General features: G+C 33.6%; 1 protein-coding gene across 9 annotated transcripts in view; it reads right to left on the reverse strand.

Annotated features, from left to right (window-relative positions):
- The window catches only part of LOC105228706 (venom metalloproteinase 3), a 164,386-nt gene extending 160,537 nt beyond the window's left edge, over positions 1 to 3,849 (reverse strand). For 5 of the 9 annotated variants that reach the window (XM_049453305.1, XM_049453304.1, XM_049453300.1 and 2 more), the window contains exon 1: positions 2,833 to 3,849. The gene's annotated coding sequence lies outside the window, so the exon portion shown is untranslated. Of the gene's footprint in view, positions 1 to 2,821 lie in introns of all 9 variants that reach the window. The other 4 variants (XM_049453306.1, XM_049453307.1, XM_049453302.1 and 1 more) reach the window with 3 other exon arrangements.
- Positions 3,850 to 20,086: the final 16,237 nt, after the last annotated feature.

The raw sequence follows: 20,086 nt of genomic DNA on the forward strand, positions 1-20,086 counted from the left end.
AGTGCACGCATTTTTTTTTTTGTAAACAAGGGAGGTTTATTTGTCAAAATTGTAAAAATTTAGAGAAATTAGAAGAAAAATAATTTTAATATAAAATTATAAGTACAATTAATTAAATATTTATTTATTATTGATTTTTTAATTCAAATAATTGAAATGGTTTTGAAAATTTTCATATTAAAAAAATCATATTTGAAGAAAATTTAGTTACGAATAGTTACTTTTAAGAGCAATAATACCTAAGCACATGAAATAATTATTTTTTTTTTGTTTTTTTTTTTAATATTTCATTATATTTAAGTCGTCGAATTTATTTTTTTAATTCACAAATTAATTTAATTCTTAGAAAAAAGTTGAGAGTAACTTAACTACTATCAAGAAAATTTGCTTTTTAATTATGCTATTAATAAAGTAAATGACAAAATTTTTGGAACTAGATTAGTTTGCGATTTATTTTGCATAAAAGAGTTGAAAAAATTTCAAAAATAGTTTTAGTAATAATTATGCAAAAAAAATTTCTCAAGGAACGTTTTCAAATAAGTTTGCAATTTATACAAAAAAAATCAATTTTACATCCTATTCCATTAATTGCCAATTAAAAACAAATTCGACAGAGTTGCAAATAATGCATTAAAAATCTAATCCCAAATACAAGATCATTAAATTAAAAATTAATTTGGATCACAAAAATTGGTTTTAAATTGAAAATTCAACAACAATTCTTGAACAAAAGAAAAAAATGGTAAACACAAATTCACAATTAAAATAAAATTTTAACATTTTTTGACACTCTTTTTATCCAGCTCAAAGCCATTGTATTTTGGTAGAAGTTTATGGTGAACTTACTCTATCTGAGTTAATCTGCCAAAAGTGGCTTGCACGTTTCAAAATTTTGACTTGGAAGACGAAGAACATCTTGTGTACCCAAAAAAGATGAAGAGTGGCAGATGAGAAGCTGGAAGCATTGTTGCCAAACACAAGATGAGCTCATAAAATATTCACGAATAAATTAAGCTGCAATTTTAAAATATTTAAAGGAAGCCGGGTACATACAAAAGTAAGGAAATAATATGTCATAACAATTGAAGCTAGGAGACATTGAAAAACGATTTTTAATGTGCTGCTTGACAAAAGGAAGACGTTTTTGCATGGGTTTGTGACTTGTGCTGAAAAATGTAATAAAGCTTTTCCCTTTGCATTCCAACTTTTGATTCAAGAAATATATTTGAAATTTTCCATTTCCAGTTGTAGAATTAAAAATTATAATTGAAAAACAAAATTAGAATTTCAAATAATTTTTTTTTTTAAATTGTGTCACTTGAATAAAACTACAAAAAATGTATTTTTAAATTAAAAATAATTATTATTAATATTTTGTAATTTTGAAAAGAAATATATACATATACAGTATTAAATAAAAACTTTTTTCAATTCTGCATTTATTATATTTATTAGATATTATTAAAAAAATTGTTTTGTATTAACTTGATAAAATATTATTTTAGTTATAATTTTATTATCAGCAAATATTGATTTATAAGTTTTATAATTAATTATTAATATTTTAAAGTCACTCATATGCGAATGAGAAGTTATTGTTTGTAAAATTCATTTTAACCTTTTCATTAAAATTTTTGCTTCTTTTTAAAAAATATTATGATTTTATATATTTTATTCATTATTAAGAAATTATATACAAAAATTAGGTTGTATTCAAATACTAATTATTTTTTAAATATATAAATAATATAAATGTTTGAGTTTAAAAAAGCTTAATAAAAAATAATTATTCTTTGCATAAAATTAATATATTTTTAAATATATTATAAAAGTCGGAAAATTTAGTATTATTTTTTAATCGAATTTTAAGAATTTAAGTAATAAATTTGAGTAATAAATTCTTAAAATATTATAAAAAAAAGTATTTTAAATGTTAAAATCTAGTAAAATTATAAGAAAAATTGCTTTCAAGTTTTGGTTTTTTTTAATCATTGTAGTTAAAAATGTTAATTAAAAAATTAAAAAAAGAAAAAACAGATTATTGCACTTAGAGTTCTTTCAATTTATTTTTAACGAAACTAAACATCATATTAAAATTTTTATTTTTTTTATTTAATTTTTTATTTTATTTACAACAGTTTACACAGCAATAAATTACAGTATAAACTTTAAAATGACACTAGCTGCAAGGCTTTTAGTCACATATTAAAATTCAAAATGTCTTATTTATTGATAAACAAAAAAAAATTATCGAAATTGTCTGTTAGCTAAATTTTTTTTTCTCATAATAATCTAAAATCTAAAAGCTACTTAAATAAGTAAATTTATTGAACAAATTAGTATTCATTTTTAGTTATTATATTTTATGTGTTTTTTTCTAATTTTTGCTTATATTAATGCTTTTTTAAATATAAAAATAAAAACGGGAAAAAGAAAGTCGGTTTGAAATGAAAAAAGGCAAAAAATCAATGTTTTGCATAATTTCACTCAAAAAATCGAAATTGAGTTTTTTATTGTTTACGATTCACTACATCATATGACATATATATAGCAAAAATATTTCAGCTTCCGCTGTCGGATATAACCAATATACAACTGTTTCATTTAAATTTTGATTCAAAATGAGTAATTTCTGTTATATCGCTTTTCTTCGCCTGTAAACTTATGAAAAGTAGTGTTGCGTTATTTTACATTTTAGATGACGACATGTATGTATGTATGATTGCTGAATATTTTTAAATACCAAAAACAATCTTCAGATTATGCGTTCTTCCATAACTGTTACTGCATATGCTGGCAAATTTAGATTGAACATTATTACCCAAAACTCACTTTGAAATCTGCGCTGATTTTAATCCGTTCAGATTTTGCCTTAAAACGTCAGCAGCAACAAAATATTCTCACACACAATTCACACTTCTCAGTGAAAGAAAAAAAATGATTTCTCTACTGAATTTTTTGTCACAACTTTTTAAGCTCAATTAAAAATTCCGAAATGCCACTGGCTTTTAAATTTTTTTTTTTCAGTTTTTCGCACATTTATTAATTTTCTGGTTGTTTTAGAGCAAATGCAGCTTCACCTCTCGAATGCTGCGGATTGCACACACGCCTCACTGCGCGGCTGCGGTGATTTTTTGAAATGAGATTCAAAACAACATTTTTTATTGTTGTTGCTTTTTGAATACTATATAGTATATTTTTTTTTTGAAATTTTGCAACAGACAGCCCGAAAGTGAGTGTGAGCTGCTGACAGCAGAGAAGGAAAAACAGCTGTTGTTGTTGCTAAAGTAGCTTGAATCGTTGTTTTTGTTGCTGCTGCTGTTGTTTTTGTATTTGTGTCGTGATGGCTCGGTCGTGCTTGCTGCGGCTGCAATATTATTAATTAATATTTAACTTTTTTTTTGTATTTTTAACTCGCTTTTATTAACTTTTGCACTTAAATTTCTGTATTGTTGCAATTGTTGTTGGCTTCGTGTGTTGGCAAGTCGGTTTTGAGTGCGAACACTGATTTACTGCACGAAAAAATACAAATTTATGCAACAAAAACACACTCACTAACTGCTTTGCTCGAAAGTAACAAGCGAACGCTTACGATTGGAGCGTTTGAGAATTTTGTAAATTTTTTTAAATTAAAATTTTTTGCAATTTTCTTCAACACAACGAAATAAAGAATATCCAACGGAACGCGTTTTACGCCTGTGTATGTATTTTGCACATTTACATATATGCACATATGTATATATATATATATATAATTTCACACACATACACCCTCTCGTCGACAAACCGAATTGTGGCCGTCGTCTGCCTGCTTAAACTGGTCGGCGCACACTGAAGTCAGCGAACGCTTTTGCAGCGCCGCCAAGTCAATCAAAAAGCCAATGCTTTGGTAGCGTGTCTCATTGTAGTGGAGAGACGGTCTCAAGCGCTCAGCAAATAGACAAAACGCCAAAGTTAAGCTAAACTGCCGACACACAAACACCCCTACATGGTAGCTAGACAACTTGAAAGCGCACAGCTTGCGACCAAAAAGCCAAGTCTCAAGTCAAAGAGCGCATTAAAGCTATCCGCAAGCGAAGGCGAGCGAGTTGGCTCGCTAGCTACCAGCTGTGGAGACAAAAGCAACAGCTACCAATTGTTGCGTGAGTTACTAGTGATGGCTAACTGTTAGCCAAAGTGGTAAGCAGCTTGTTGTTGCTGTTTCTCCAATCATTTTGTTGCTTTTGTTGTGGCAAATGCTTAGTGGACAATTATGCTATAGCTTGGTGCCTGGCAGATTTGGGAAACGCTGCCTAGTCGCTAAGTAGACTCATATAACTTGCTCACTTAAGTGATCTCTCATGCGTTTATGCTCCTATTTGTGTTGCTCTCTTCTATGCTTGTGCACTTGCTCAACTTATTTAGCTCTCATGCGCTCTCACTGCCTCTTTGCACTAGTTAGCTTCTAAAGCTTGCGAATAATTCAAAGTAAAGCCCATTGCAAACACAAATGCTCGCATTGAATTCAGTTAAGATCAAAGTTTCAATTCTTAAGCGTTATTGTTACAGTTGTAGCTGGCTAAAAGTTTGCCAAACTATGGAGAGCGCTACGCAAGCGCAATTACTGAAAAGTTTATGGCAACAGCTGAGCAGCTGGCATACATACAAACATATGTACATACAACATACATATGTCTATATATTTATAAATATATATAATATATATTACATAGAAAAATAAAAAATGCATTAAAACGCATATTTATACATTAAACTCATAACAAATACAACGATTGCTACATCATGCACTAATATATAGTAAAATACTTACATGTATGTATATAAGTATGTACATTAATGTAAATGTTTCTATGTTTTATATACTACCGTCGTCATCACCATTCACAGCCGCCATTATTCTGATCAAAGTTTTGCCAATTGTTGTTGCTGCTACTCGTTTGTAAGTTTCACATATTTACACGCTCACTCGTTTCTGAGATCGTGCTAAGTGTAGATTTGTAAATATTTGTGTTGTAATTTTGTTTTAGTATGTTTTGTTATTGTTGTTTGGTCCATTTTTTTACATATCCGCGCAGCGAGACAGATCTGAAATAATGAAAGCGAAAATGGCTGCATTTCATATTGCAACTCACATTTTCCACTCGTTTGTTATTTTCACTCAATTGAAACTCAAATTGCTGCAGATTAGCTCAGCATGGTAGACGGTATAGTGGAATTTCCATATTTCACATGATACGAATTGCAACTTACTTTATATCTGAGTATCCTTAATGAAAGTCAAAATTTACTGTAGGAATGGGAAGGAACAATTAATGTTGGATACCCATACTGGACTAACAAACTAAAAGGAAGCTCCAAGCTCGAAAACCCTACTCTAAAATCAAAAGTTTCTTACTCCATTCCATTACACTGAAAATAATTAGGAACAACGTTTATTCTAAAGTTAAACCTGAGGGAGTGCCGCTGTCTTTTAATTCGCTGAACTATGTCAATGTCGTCGTATATCTCATACAGTAGGTCATCGTCCATCGCACCCTATAGAACAGGAATAGAGTGACTTATAAAGTTTGATCTTTGTGCGTGGAGAGAGGACTTTATATCTCAATTGCCTACTCATTCCGAAGTAGCACCTCTTGGCAAGAGTTATTATGGGTTGTATTTCGTGGCTGACATTATTTTTGGTATTAATACTAGTTCCAAGATAGACGAAATTATCTACGACTTCAAAATTATGACTGTCAACAGTGACGTGAGATGACAGGAGATATTTCCTCTCGCTCTCGTTCACTACCAGACCCATTTGCTACGCTTCCTTATCCAGTCTGGAGAGAGCAGAACAGAACGGTTGTTGAGGCCAATGATATCAATATCATTGACGTATGCCAGTAGCTGTACACTCTTGTAAAAGATTGTTCCTTCTCGATTCAGCTCTGCAGCTCGAATTATTTTCTCCAGCAGTATATTGAAAAAGTCGTACAATACGGAGTTGCCTTGTCTGAAACCTTGTTTGGTATCGAGCTGTTCGGAGAGGTCCTTCACGATCCTAACGGAGCTTTTGGTATTGCTCAACGTTAGTTTACATAGCCGTATTAGTTTTGCGGGGATACAAAATTCCGACAAAACGGCTTAAAGGCAGCAGTTTTGAAATCGACGATGAGGGGGTGTTGGTATATCGATCCTCTTTTCACGGGTCTTTTCCAAGATGTGGCAGATGCTGAATATCTTGTCAGTTGTTGATTTTCCAGGCCTCAAAATATGGTCCAATCAGTTTGTCGACAGTGGGCTTTAATATTTCACACAACGTTCGATAGAACTTATATGCGATGTTTAGGAGGCTTATCACACGGTAGTTGGCGCAGATTGTGCTGTCTCCCTGTTTGTGTATTGGGTAGATCACAATTAAATTCCAATTGTCGAGTATCCGGTATCTCTCATCAACAGTTTGCCTTCTCTTTCCTGGCTCTCGATTTGGCTGCATACCCGACTACCGCCATCTCTTGTTTCCAAAGTTGGAAAGCTGGCTTGGCAATACTTAGTACTACAACCACCGAAACTTGCTTATTTTGCAATGGTGGTGTGGCGTTGGTGACAAAGCTGGACGAATTACTGTGCCTACCTCGTCTTCCACCGACATTAGGGCGCATACCCCAGCCCGCTTTATCCCTTCTTTGGACTCCATACTGAGTTTTGAATTGGAGGGTCTCTACCTCTTACCACTTTATACTTAGCGAAGGGTATAATTCACCCATTTACTTCCTTCTGTGATTACATGCAAAACAGTCCATCATAAGAAGATAATGGCAATGACATCAGTCATGACTCAGCTAGACCAAATCCAGCTTGAAAGCATGGAAGATATAAGTAACTAAGGGGAATGTTTGTTCATCAGTATAGTAAATACTTGTATTTAGCATACAAAATTCCCGATATATCTGATCACAAAGGCATATACATACATAGCTGCTTTACAAAGTGACCGATCCGTAACAAGATAAAGATCTATTTTTGTTAAGCAAGACTTGAAGATTATTTGTATCAAACAACGTGGCTAGAAAGAACTAGCAAAACTTTTTCGTTGGATGTAAATCGTTCAACGGCTATGTTTTCAGATTACATTTACAGTTGTTATATGAAATGTACTTGTGAAGGGTATTCAAGTTAATATATCCAAGGAGGTCAGTTTGACTGAATTAGACAACATTTAATCGGATTGGTTTTCAGTTAAAAAAATTTGAGGTTCACGTCTTTATTGAAATTAAATGTTTCGAAAGATTTTTTCTGCTCTGATTCTCAAATAGGAGATAGAATAAAGATCGAAAGCAAAGTTGAACAGTGATTTCACTAAAGTCACCGACCTATTGACATCCATACTTATAAATTCTTAAAACATGTATTTACTTTAATCAGGTCTATTGACCTTTTCAATTCGCTGGAAATTGGTTCGTCTGGTTCAATGAATATTTATCATGTCTCTAAAGCAAGTAAAGTCTCTGCGGCACCAACTTCCCCTCTCTCCTCTCTCTATCTCTCAAGTTCATTTCCCAATTAAACGTTGACACCTCGCTGACCATTATTCAAATTATGATATTTGTTTTTAGTCAAAAGCACTAATTGCCTGCAATGTGTTATACACTCATTAAAATTATATTGCTTATGCCGTATATTTTATGTGGCATTCATTCATATTGTGGCCGATAAGTGGACTTAAACGCTCATAAAGTAATCGTTTGCAGTATTTCAAGCATTGTTGCTGTTATTGTTGCCTTGCTTGTGCGCATTCGATGACATTTTGCTCGGTTCAATGCGCTGCTGCACATTTTTTGCTCTCGCTGTTTGTTTTTGTAATTCAATGAACCTTTACCCTAATTTGAAAATATTCTGTAATTTATTTTGCTAAGCGCTCGTACTTGTCATAGGGGTGAGTAATACTCAAGAAATTATCGGTTTATCATTACAGCCTTCTCAAGTCTTCCCTATATTGCGATTGTGATGTTTTATATTGCCCTTCTTTACTCCTGTTTACTTGTATGTGAATAAAGCCTCTCTCTTAACAATTAGTGTTGTAATAATTAGCAGTTCATTTGGTTTGAACTTAATATCATTAATCATCTAACTGTAAAAAAAAAAATCAAAATTCAGACTAATTTGTGTTCGTAAGGAATCACGAGTATGATTTGTATAATTTGAAGTAAATAAACTTTTAGGGGAAACAACATACGGTTTTCAAATCACAGATGCCTTTGGTTCAAATCCTACGAATTTTACAATTCCCACATTCAAAAAAATTTGCGAATTTCAACGAAAAAAAGTAAGAGCAAGAGTGTTATACAAATTATTTCTCAGTGAGATATGGAAACAGTCCAAGTACCAACAGTTTTTCAACCTAAGAACTCCCCAGTATACATCTCCAATCCAATTAAATATAGTCATGAAGCCCTATAACAGATATTGAATGCCAACGGAAGTTTTTTTAGACTGGGAATGTTCGAACTAAAATTTTAGGATAAAGGTTTTTGAAAAAGGTCCGGTCGAAAAGTTTACTGAAGTTATTGCTTCAGTCTTACGAGTCTGAGAAATACCTTTCATAATACATGTTGTTGAAGCGAGGATGCTGAGATCATCAATTCCATATACTCAGAATATTTCAGAATATAGCATATGCGATACACATTTACTGGGTAGCCACGTTCGAATCTACAGGGATGTGTACTACGCAGCTTCGAAAGTATTCAACGCGATTTCCGCTGGAAACAATAGACCAAGTGAAAGGTTTATCAAATCCGGTAGGATAAATAAAGACCGAGAATTCTTACGAATAATTTTTATAGGTGTTGTGTAGCTTTGGCCGCTTGGATGAAAAGAACATTCACGAACCTTTAACATATTCTGCAGCTCCTCGTTTAACCTGGTTATATTAAATATTAATTATTTTTGTAGTTTGATAGATATTTAAGACGACCAATTGATTAAACCAATTAGTAAACGTATATGATTTGTTAATTGAGTCAAATAATTGAGTTAATTAGTAAAGTTTGACCCGAGCAATTAATTGAGCCAATTAGTAAATGTGTAAGATTTGTTAATTGAGCCAATAAGCAAATGCAGACAATTTATTAATTGAGTCAATTAATAAAGTTTTAAAGCTATTTAACTTCACCAATTAATTGAGTCAGTTAGTAAAGGTAGACAATTTGTTGAGTCAATTAGTAAAGTTTTATAGGTATTTAACTCGATCAACTAAATGTGCCAATTAGTAAATGTAGATCACTTGTTAATTGATTCAATTAGTAAATGTAGACAATTTGTTAAATCAATTAGTAAACTTTGAAAAATATTTAACTTGACCAATTACTTGGGCCAATTAGTAAGAGTAATTGTGTCAATTAGCAAATATAGGCAATTTTATTACTGACTAAACTAGGGAATAATCTTAAATTCTTTCACACCGTACTATTACAAAAAACACAAGTGAGACAGCTTTTCAAAAACAAATTATAAAAAAAATTTAATGGATATAGGAATTGGGTGAATAAATTAAAAACATATTGAATATTTGTAGAGTTGGTTTTCTTTATCTGGAACTATAGCGTCTTTTCTCATGACAAACACTTTTCGTGGCGAAAATGTATGTGATTGCATTATATATTTAAATTGAATTTATCACGAATTGTACAATTTTATAAAAATTCTCACTATTGCGTATCTAACCTCACATAACTCCCGAAAGTGTCTTATTTATGATATCCACTTCCGCTAGCATCAAAACTCCAATGAAGACATCGAAATTTTGCAATATCCCCCAAAAAGCAACGCCATAATAATACAAAAAAGAAATATTTTACATACATTCAAAGAAAAAACCAACGGATTCGCCAAAAATTATAACGAAGTTGTCTCACAAGCGATAACAAGCATTCATGTTTATGTCATTGGCTTTGTTTTAAGCGCGTTACTAAATCACCATCATTTACAAATCACATTGGGGCAAAAACCTGCTTCCTATTGAATCGACCGAAATACGTAATCGCAAAAATATTTTAATATTTAACTTTGACTTTTGAGTGGTCTGAACCACTTTTCGACTTGTAATACGCCAATATGAATTAGTTCAGCCAGCGTTGGCCCCCGCCACTACCAACTATGGAGTGCTCTCACCTGTTTGCCACAACTGTTAACGTTATTTAACGGTTTCTTAGTTGGCTTACCTTGCTGGTAACTAGTTTTTTTCTTTTTTGAGAATAAATTTAAATAATCTATTCGATATTGCATTTGTAACGCTCTATTGTTGTTTAACAGTTATTTTGTCATGCTTTTTCTCGCATGTACTCAACACGGATGACACCTCACGGCTGCGCCATCACCAGCGCTTACCAGCTTTGTCTGTCTGTCTCCAGTTTCTGGTATCTATAGTTTTCCCATCTCAGTTTGGTAGCTTAAATGCTAATTTGGTTCCATATCTGGTGCTTGATAAGCGGCAGCGTTGATTTGGCGTTGACCTAAGAGTCGGACCACGCATTTGGCTTGCTCTCATCTATGTTATTGTGTGTTTTGTTCGTCGGTTATTTATTTGTTATTGTATAAAATATTATGTTTTATTTATTTTTGCTTCAGTTTTGTTGGTTTTATAATTATTTAGAAATAAAGAAAATTATTAATTTTGTAAAGCCGAGCAACAAATTGTGAAGTATTTTCCCAAATTTTTCATTTTGTATTGTTATTGTTATTGTGTTGGCATCAGCAATTCCGAAGAGTTGTGAGCATTGCCTTCCAGTGTCGCCGACATCACCAATTCAGCAATTCTGAAATTACGTAAAAAATATATCGCTAATTTATTCCGGACCAACAAACAGGCTCTAGTTCCACCACGTTATTGGCCGTCAGCAACTTATGACACCTTGTCCTTAACCCAGAGAAACAGCTCAGCCACGGTACCTGGACTTGGGCGACTTCGCCTCAGTCTTTTCTTCAGACGAAACAGTAAATTGGAGGCCGCCTTTACATATTTTTAGTTCATTTGGAGTAATCTTATCCTTCAGGCTACCGCCCAGAAGCGCTAATTCGGCACCCACCTGGCTTTCGTTCCGTTAAAAACGTACCGCCCGCCGAACTCACAATGTCCGATAAGACGGAGTCGATATTCATGGTCGTTAAAACTTCTCTGGCACACCTATCGGCCCCATCCGAAGGCTGAGCGTCATTAGTTTAAGCATCAGTTGAGATAATTTTGAATATCACCGCCTCGAACCCAATGCTTATGGCACCATAAGTTTGCATTTAGCGAATAAAGTTTCAGTTTTCTCTCTGTAACCTTATTACTCTTCAGTCATGCGTGGGTTGATCTCTTGAATCTGTTCTGCGAAGGCAGCTTCTGCCGGGTGCTAAACGCAGGAGTTTTGCCAAAATTCCGCTTTATTCACAGCGGAAAATCTGGTTTCCATCCACACCTTCCCACCCGCGATACTGCCGATCGTTTATCGGTACACCTAATAAATTTGTGATATTCTCTCAGTTAGAGTTGAACCAACAACTCAACAAAACTGCGAAGCTAGCCGGTCCTATTCACTTCCATTGATCTCGGGAAATGACACCATCCTCTCTACTGTGGGCAAACACATCAAGCTACATTCAGCCAGCGAGTTTTGGAATTCGCTACAGGTTAACTTCACCTTGTGCAACTTTTGTCGCTTGACGTAGCTTTTGTAGCAGTCTCATCCGATCTTGGCCTGCCATTCTCGCCTTGACTTAACGCTCTTTTGGTCCAATTGAGTGTATGCTAGCCGCCATAGTCTCCACTCCTCTGCACACCAGTTAGCTTTTTGCTTTCTAGCTAGTGTTGTTTCGCTTCTGCTCCCTGTGGAGCCTCTTATGAATCTAACAAGGGTTCCTCAGCTGACGCCAGCAATTCCCCTGTCGCTACACGCAGTTTTACGCTTAGGCCGAAAGGCCTGTCTGCTTGAATATACTAAAATTGAGGTAGAGGTCCTTTCACTACCATTAGTTGGCGATAGTTTCGTCGCCCTAAACACAGTCCTCCCACCAGCAGATCAGATCAGGGTGTCGGTTTCGACCTACCTTGGCTTCCCTTGGTCTCCTCCCTGCCATCGTTTGTATTGTAGTTGATTTTTATTTTCTATATGTTAATTGGGTGCCAGTCAGAGGCGCTGTCCTTTCCCGAGTCGCCTTTATTGAGGCCAAAGTCCTTCTCAGGCCATTCGTTCAGAATAAAGCACTACATCTTATCACCAAAAGAACCTAACGTAAATTTATCGTTCCCAAAAATATTCCCAATTAAAAATAAAAAATATATACAAAATATTTTTTTAAGCATAATGTCATATTTAAAAGTATAATCATATTGATGAAAAAAATGGCAATACAAAAAGTTGCCTATGGAAAATATAATCAGCAACACCGAAACAATATGAGAAAGTGAGTAGGAAGAGCCAAAATATTACAAAGCAAGGAAAAACGAGAAAAAGCATTATTGATGAGCTCACGCTGATAATGAGCTTGAAAACAATGACAATGAATTGCAGATGATTGCATACACAAAAGTTTTAATAATTCAAATGCTCGATGTTATATAATTTTGGAAGCGCGACCAATGTTGTATTTTTCACTTAGGTGTAGTGGAAAATTGGTTTCTAATATGAGGTTGGAGATATTATATAGAAAATTTCATTTATTTGTCTAATTTTAATTTTTTCAATTTATAATTATTTTCGGTTTGTTTAAAATTGAAGGTTGGGCATTCGAAATAATAATCTTTCAGCGTCTCATCATTCTCCGCGCAGGTATCTTACGCGTAGGTGTCTTATGATGATAACTACAATGTAAGCTTCCTCTTGTCCCCTTCGCAGAAGTAGGGGTGTTTGGCCTGTATACCATTAACACTACTCCGAAGTAACTTTGGGGTTCGCTCTGTGTTGCTTGTGTTCCAAGACCTGAGATGTAACTCTAGGTTTCATTGTTTCAAACAACCCTTGAAGGACCTGTATGGTCTGGACAGCATAGGGATCCAGCTGTCCCCTAAATGCCTGGATACCCAGATGATATTAACAGACTTTGTATTGTAGCTGTGGATTGCCTTAAATGCCACTTGACTATGCATTCAAATGTTTATGGCCTTGTTGGTTAGAGTAGAAGCCCACTCGGTACCTTATGTTATGGCACAATTTCGTCCTAAAAAACTGAATTATAGTCATTTAGTCTTAAGCTGCCTTTTGCGTATGCATTGCCATAGAAGAAACTTGCTCCTGTTCCTGCTTCCACGTTTGATCCGTCAGAGAATATGTAGATTTCGCCGTTAAAACTGTCGATCACAGAACCATTGGGTCAATCTTCTCTTCTGGGGAATGAAAACGATGCGTTTAGATTCTCGTGGGTCTCCATTACTCACTCGCAATGCCATCTTAACCAGAGTTAATTAGCAAGGTCGAGTATGATACCATGTCTATGGCGACGTCTGCTCATAACATCCTGAGCGTTTACTGACGTAATTCTCATTATGCCCATAGTCCCCAGCAAGCAGGGTCCGTTTAATACGGCACTTCAATTCACCATACCATTGTAATACCATACGTTAGTATTTGGAAGTTAACACTTGTATAGAGACAATAGACCATGTGGAGTCGTAAACTCCTCATTGGTGCAATGGCTTTTCTGCAGGAGTTCCACATTTGAAGAGCTTTGAAAGCTCTTCTCCTTATTTTTTAATCTAGGATAACTCTGAGATATTTGACAATGTAATAGTTTTACCCCTTAAGGTGGGGAGATTGATTTTCGAAGTTCTCATCCTTCTTGTGACAAGACAGATATCTGCGGAGATCTCAAGCGATTAAAATTCAAACCTAACTAGAAGACATTGCTTAGCTGAGTGAGAGAGAGAAAGTTCATTGATTAAACTGATCTAAAGCTTTGAGGATAGGATGCGTCTTTGCGTGCTGCCACAATTGATCTGGTGAACGATTTGTATATCCTTCCCATTTTATATGGGGTCCTGATTAAAGACAAAAGAAGCGATAGCCAATATCAGTGCAGCCCTGTTGGCATTATTGAATGCACCTTCCACGTCAATGAATGCGTTAGGGTGAATTCTCATTTTTCTAAGTAACTCTCAATTGTCCCTGCTATCTCATGTAGTGCGGTATCAACTATCAGATTTAGTCTGGTAGACATACATGATTTTGTCAAGAAATATTTTTTCTTCCCTTTAAAGGACTTTAAGAGTCCTGTCATCTACTTGGTGTGTGCTTTCAGCGGTGTATTATAAATGACCAAACAATAGATATTCACTATTCTGTAGTAGGGCGGGAAAATATACTATTTGTAGTGGCTATTTTAAAAGGTTTGAAACTACTAAATGATTTGGTAACCATTTATAGGTTGTAAATGAGACCGTCAGCCTGCCTGTAATATGATAGATAGAAAATGTCTCGTGTCCGACCGTCACAGACCTACAACTGTCAGGCTCTTCACACTTTTCTCAGAGTTAAAACTCCTTTTTTTAATATCCCACACACAACAGCATTTTGATATTCAACTTCTCTATAAAATATCACAATAACATCATTTAGTACTGCTCTATTTCTCAATTGACCACAGAGTTGCGTTTTACTATTCTGATTTTGTGTTTGTATTCACGAAATGCAATCAGATATGCGTCCCAAAATTCCTCAATAATGAATGGTTTAACCTTATTAAATGACCTGCGAGCGTTCTGTCCAAGGTTTCCAAAGTTAGTCTGTGATGGCATCCGCTCTTTTATTTAATAATTTTATATTTTTATTTTATTAAAGACGGCAGTATGAAAATTGTTTCTATTCAAAAAAAAAATTATTTTATTAAAAAGTATAATTTAATTTAGTTAAGAAGTCATTTTTTTTTATTGTATTGGATTATTAACATTTTTCAATATTTTGCAAGAAAATATGAGTTCAAATAACCAAGCATGATACAACATACAAGTAACAAAACCTAAAAAATGCATTCATACCAAATTTAGATTTTATCTATGTTAACGTCACATAAATATAGTGATGTAATAATTAAAGAAATATTTCGGAACTCATTTAAGCAGTAAAAAACTCAAAGAAGAATTAGTTAAAGACATTTAGTGGAAATAAATAAATGAGAAAAATATGAAGTTTTCACACAAAGCAGCGGCAACTGTCTCTATATTGAGCAAGCTTATTTATAATCCATTAAACCGTTATATAATATTTCAGCTAATAATTATGGCTAAATGTAGGTGGTTAGGGAAAAATATAGTAATGTGAATTAAGACTATGAAAATATTGGTATAACGGGATTGTATACATATATAAACGTATAGTAATTAACTTTTGGTATATTTGGGACATTATATACAAAAAATATTATTTTTGTTAATATTTACTTGCTACTAATATTTTTTTAATCATATTATTTTTCAAATGTTTCAGCCTGGTAGTGTAGGCGGTATTTCTGAACAAAATTAATAACATGAACAACAAAATAATTAAAAAACTAAAATATAAAAAAAAATTAAAATCAAATTCGCATATAATTTGCCAAAAACCACAAAGCATTCAATAGTATCACTCACTACACTAATAAATTGGATTTCAACACTCCAACATACCACTTCTCACTAAAAGACCTAAGCAGCGAACCTGAGTAGGCGCTTGAGTAACAATTTGCCGCTTAATTGGCACTAAATTGTGCGTAAGTTCGCTTTGATTAATTGTGGCTTGCAAGCGTTCTAATAATCTCGAATAAAACGTATACAAACATACATACATATATATCAAATAATTTTACTTGAAAATTTGGCAAATATTAAGCGACGACCTTGATAGTTTCGCTCAATTTGCCTGCGTTAATAAACGCAATTTGAAGCATTAATGCTTAAAATTAGTGCAATTAATGATTATTTCAAACCTATAAATACTCTTAAAAATCACACAAGCACCTACACATATTAAATATTTTAGAAATAAATTGCGTTCTGGTTTAAAAAGCGGCATTTCTGCGCTTTACACTGTCTCATAATATTCCTTGCTTCAATTTAAGCAATTATTAAATGCTGCATTTTGTGTATAGAGCTCTTTTATGAACTTAGTTCAATATCCTATGTACTACGCTGTTGAAAGCCATGCAATTACGTGCTTTAATGCACAATGTCAGTGGTTGGCACTGTTCGGGTTCGTCGCCTAAGTCTTTTGTTCAGCAATTCAACAATTTATATAGAGATTGTTCATCGCTTATGTTTGCATACAAAAAAGGCAACTCATATAATTATTGTAATTATTTCTTATTAAATACACAATGAGTAAATAATTTAAAGTAAATTCTTTCAAAACAATTCTCATCCAAATAAGCGCTTTCATTTTTAAATGCGCTGCCACTGTGTGATTAACACTCGCATTCATCGTTTATTATCTGTAGACGCTTAACAAATTTACAAAAGATAATTAATTGATTAATTTCTGGCACTCGATTGTTAGTAGCTTCCTATAAAGGTGTCGAGACTGGGTCCTAAATGTCAAATAAAATGATGTATGTTTGAAAAGCATTGGACAGATTTAAGTGACTTGTTTTTGTGCTCGCCACTGCTAAGAAGTGAGATAAGTTTAATACGAGGGTGTCGTTTTATTTATATTTAAAAAACTTAAATAAATTAACCGCTAAATTGTTCAATTAACGGAGGTGCATATTTTTACTTGGATTTTTCCGTCTGACCCCGACTCTTTGACCTATCACGCGTGATTTTGTAGGAAGAACGCACAAACGTTTTGTTTACAAAATACATGTAGGTGTATTAGGGTGGGCCTTATAATAACTAATAAATAAAATTGAAAAATTTCTTGAAAGAACAAGTCTTCTGACGTAAGAAATACTCAAAATAGTGACTTCAAAAGATTAGAATAGGCTTTTCTTGTACAATTCGAACACTTTCGAATTTGCTGATTTTCTTTTTTAGTACTTTGGCTGAACATTTTTTATTCATTTGTGGTTTCAGAGCTGAGTAGAGGGAATGCTTTAAGGATATGCAGGATCGTCTAGAATATGTGCATCGACCAGAAGCAGCTAGCGATGGGGCTATCCGGTCGCACCCGGAAGCAGAACCACTTAATATAGTACCTACCAGCCTCCAAGAGAACAAAAACCTTTTTATCCGTACCCTCCAGGACAACTTTGGTGCTACCATCAGGGGCTACCTTCCAAAGACGACTAATCATTCCCACATTAGATCTCTGGGACGCCGGGCTGAAATCCTGGAGGTTCAGCCGCACAAAAATAGGCATGCTTTTTACTCATGAGGTCTCAAAATGATTAGAAGACAATTTTTGGCGTAAAGAAAGGTCATAAAAAATGGCATCACATTCAAGTCGGATGTTCCTCATTATCTAGAACTCGTCTTAAATATCTAGAAACTTTGCAGTTCCAGAGACTAGATGAAGTATGAAAATTAGACATCAAGTCGCTCTTAAAGTTGACTTTCTGTATGACGAATACTTTAGCGCAAATTAAACTGAGCGTCCATTTGGCATTACTAAGGACCAGTAGATCTATGTATAGCGTGACCGTCGGAGAGTATAAGCTATAACGTAATATAATATTAATTCCAGCCAATGTGTTCGGTTCGTAAATGGTATAACTACTGATATACTTCAGTCTTAATCTAACAAAAGTTGGACAGCGGAATATGAACCGCGTGAAACTCAATAAGAAAGTGTCCAGTAAGTACTCCTATCATTACGGCGAGATGGCAAGAATGTTTTCAAAATATTTAATCGTTTCTTACTTCTATTCAATGTTAGACTCATTTAAAGCACATCATACGAAGATAAAAGTTAGAATTAAACTCAATTCCTGTCAGCCTCGTAGTTTCACGTAGTAATACATTTTTTTGTGCATTAAGGAACACCCTAAGCCTTGTATCTGCATACTTAATTGCTTATCAGTTCAATATTACAATTTGTTATTGTTTTGCGACATTGTCTGTGCGTTGTTTTTGTAATATTTAATTTATGCTACGTACTTAAATAAATAATTTTCTCACTTCGAGTTGTTTTAAAATTTATTTTTTAAATTTTTATTTTTTTTTTTCATTTGAAAATATTGTATGTAATTGTCTTTTTTATGCAATTTCGCATGTTTTCGTTTACAATGAGAAGCGTTAATTCGCGTTTATGCATAATTAATATGTGAACATATTGACAGGGGTCAATTGTAAAAACTTGAACCGTCGCAAACACAGACAAACTCGTTTTTTTAACTTGAAAAAAAAATTTGAAAATTGTTTAAAACAGTAAATAAAACGAAATGTGCATGTGGCAAAAGGTTATATTTAAATAAATAGTATTTTTATAAAATTTTTTCCTAATTTACTTTCATTCTCTCATTTTCCACAGCGTGAAAATATTTCCACTAGTCTCCCTATTTATCAGGCACACAAGCTCTTTTTATCTCTCACACTTCCTATCTCTCTCTCTCTCGCTCTATATCTTATAATTATACCCAATATAACTTTCAATAGAAAAGCTTTACTTTCCACACTGTTGTTTAAGCTGTTCTAGAATATTTACCTTTCTTAGACTCATTCTGAGCCGTCTGAGACCTGCATAAGAAAATCACTGGAGTAACTAATGTCAATCTCGATCGAATCTTTTAAGAAGTGTTTATACAATTTAGAAGAACTATTTACAAAACTGAGTTTCTAACTCAATATTTATTATTAAATTCCAACTTAACCTAGCTTGCTTACATAAATATTTTTTCTCATTATCTATTTATATAATTTTAATATATTACACATAATTTTTCCTTACTACAACAACACTGTAATGTCAAAAGTGCGAGGCCAACAGCTAAATTGAATAATCTTGCAATATTTGCGACATGAATTTATTAATTGAGGATGCGCCAGCTTCGATTAATAACAGTGTTTCATTACTCATATTTTTCAGCTCGTATATAGGTTTATGCATGTATGTACATATACATATGTTTATTATGAGTATCCAATGAAACGCGTGCAATGTCCATTAAAATTATGTTTTTATGGCACTTCACCGCTTGGTTGCATTATAAATTTTGATTTGAGTCAAAATGCAACTTCCGACAATGCTGCGGCCGTTTAACACTTCATTAATCAAGATTTTTTTGTTATGCTTTTGAAGGCAAAATATATATGTATATGATTATTGAAAATATTGAAACATTTTTTTTTAAATCTTTGTAAATCAATAAATTAGCTCAATGGGGGCAATATTTAGAAGTAAAGTATGTCGACTCAAGATATTGGTGAAAATTTGAGTTATTCCGATCATATTTTTTAATACCATAACTTTAACCAAAAACAATACCTAACAATTGGAGGAAGGAAAGAAAGATATAAAGAAATTAATGGATTGCCAAGAATTTTTGATAGAAATTACAATACTTAGCTTAGCTTAAGTCGCTTTTTAAAAAATTTTTCATACATCCATAAAAATTTCAAGAAGAGCACAGTGCGTTAAAGATATCTCATTTAGCGTTGAAAATATTTTCATGTTCATAAGGGTAATAACAGATAAAATGAAAATTTTGAAAAACTCGTTTTTTGTTTTATTCTACATTGTTCGCTTCGGAGATGATACACCGACTATAACGATCCTAAACGTTTCGATATCATTTTTGCAGTAAAACTACTGTACTTTGTACATTCAAACTCGGCCTCAGATTCGGCGATCACCTCTTCATTCGACGAAACTTTCTTCTCTGCGAGCATTCTTTTCAGATCTTAGAACAGGAAATATTCGCTGGTGGCCCCATCTGAAGAACACGGTGGATGCGAAAACTATTCGAAACCCAATTCAAGAAGCTATCGTTTTTACTCACTTTGGACATGGTACATTGACTTGGTGAAACAGCACTTTCTTTTTATTCAAATGTGGTCGTTTTTCAGCGATTTCATCCTTCAAACAATCCAATAATGCTATGTAATAATTTCAAGATATTCCATAAAAATTATTCCATGCGCACCCAAAAATATAGACGGCATACCCTTGCCAGCCGACTGTTGCTTTCTTCCACGCTTTAGAGCGGATTCAAGCTAATC

The sequence above is a fragment of the Bactrocera dorsalis genome, chromosome 3 (assembly GCF_023373825.1).
Source record: "Bactrocera dorsalis isolate Fly_Bdor chromosome 3, ASM2337382v1, whole genome shotgun sequence".
Taxonomy (NCBI): Eukaryota; Metazoa; Arthropoda; class Insecta; order Diptera; family Tephritidae; genus Bactrocera; species Bactrocera dorsalis.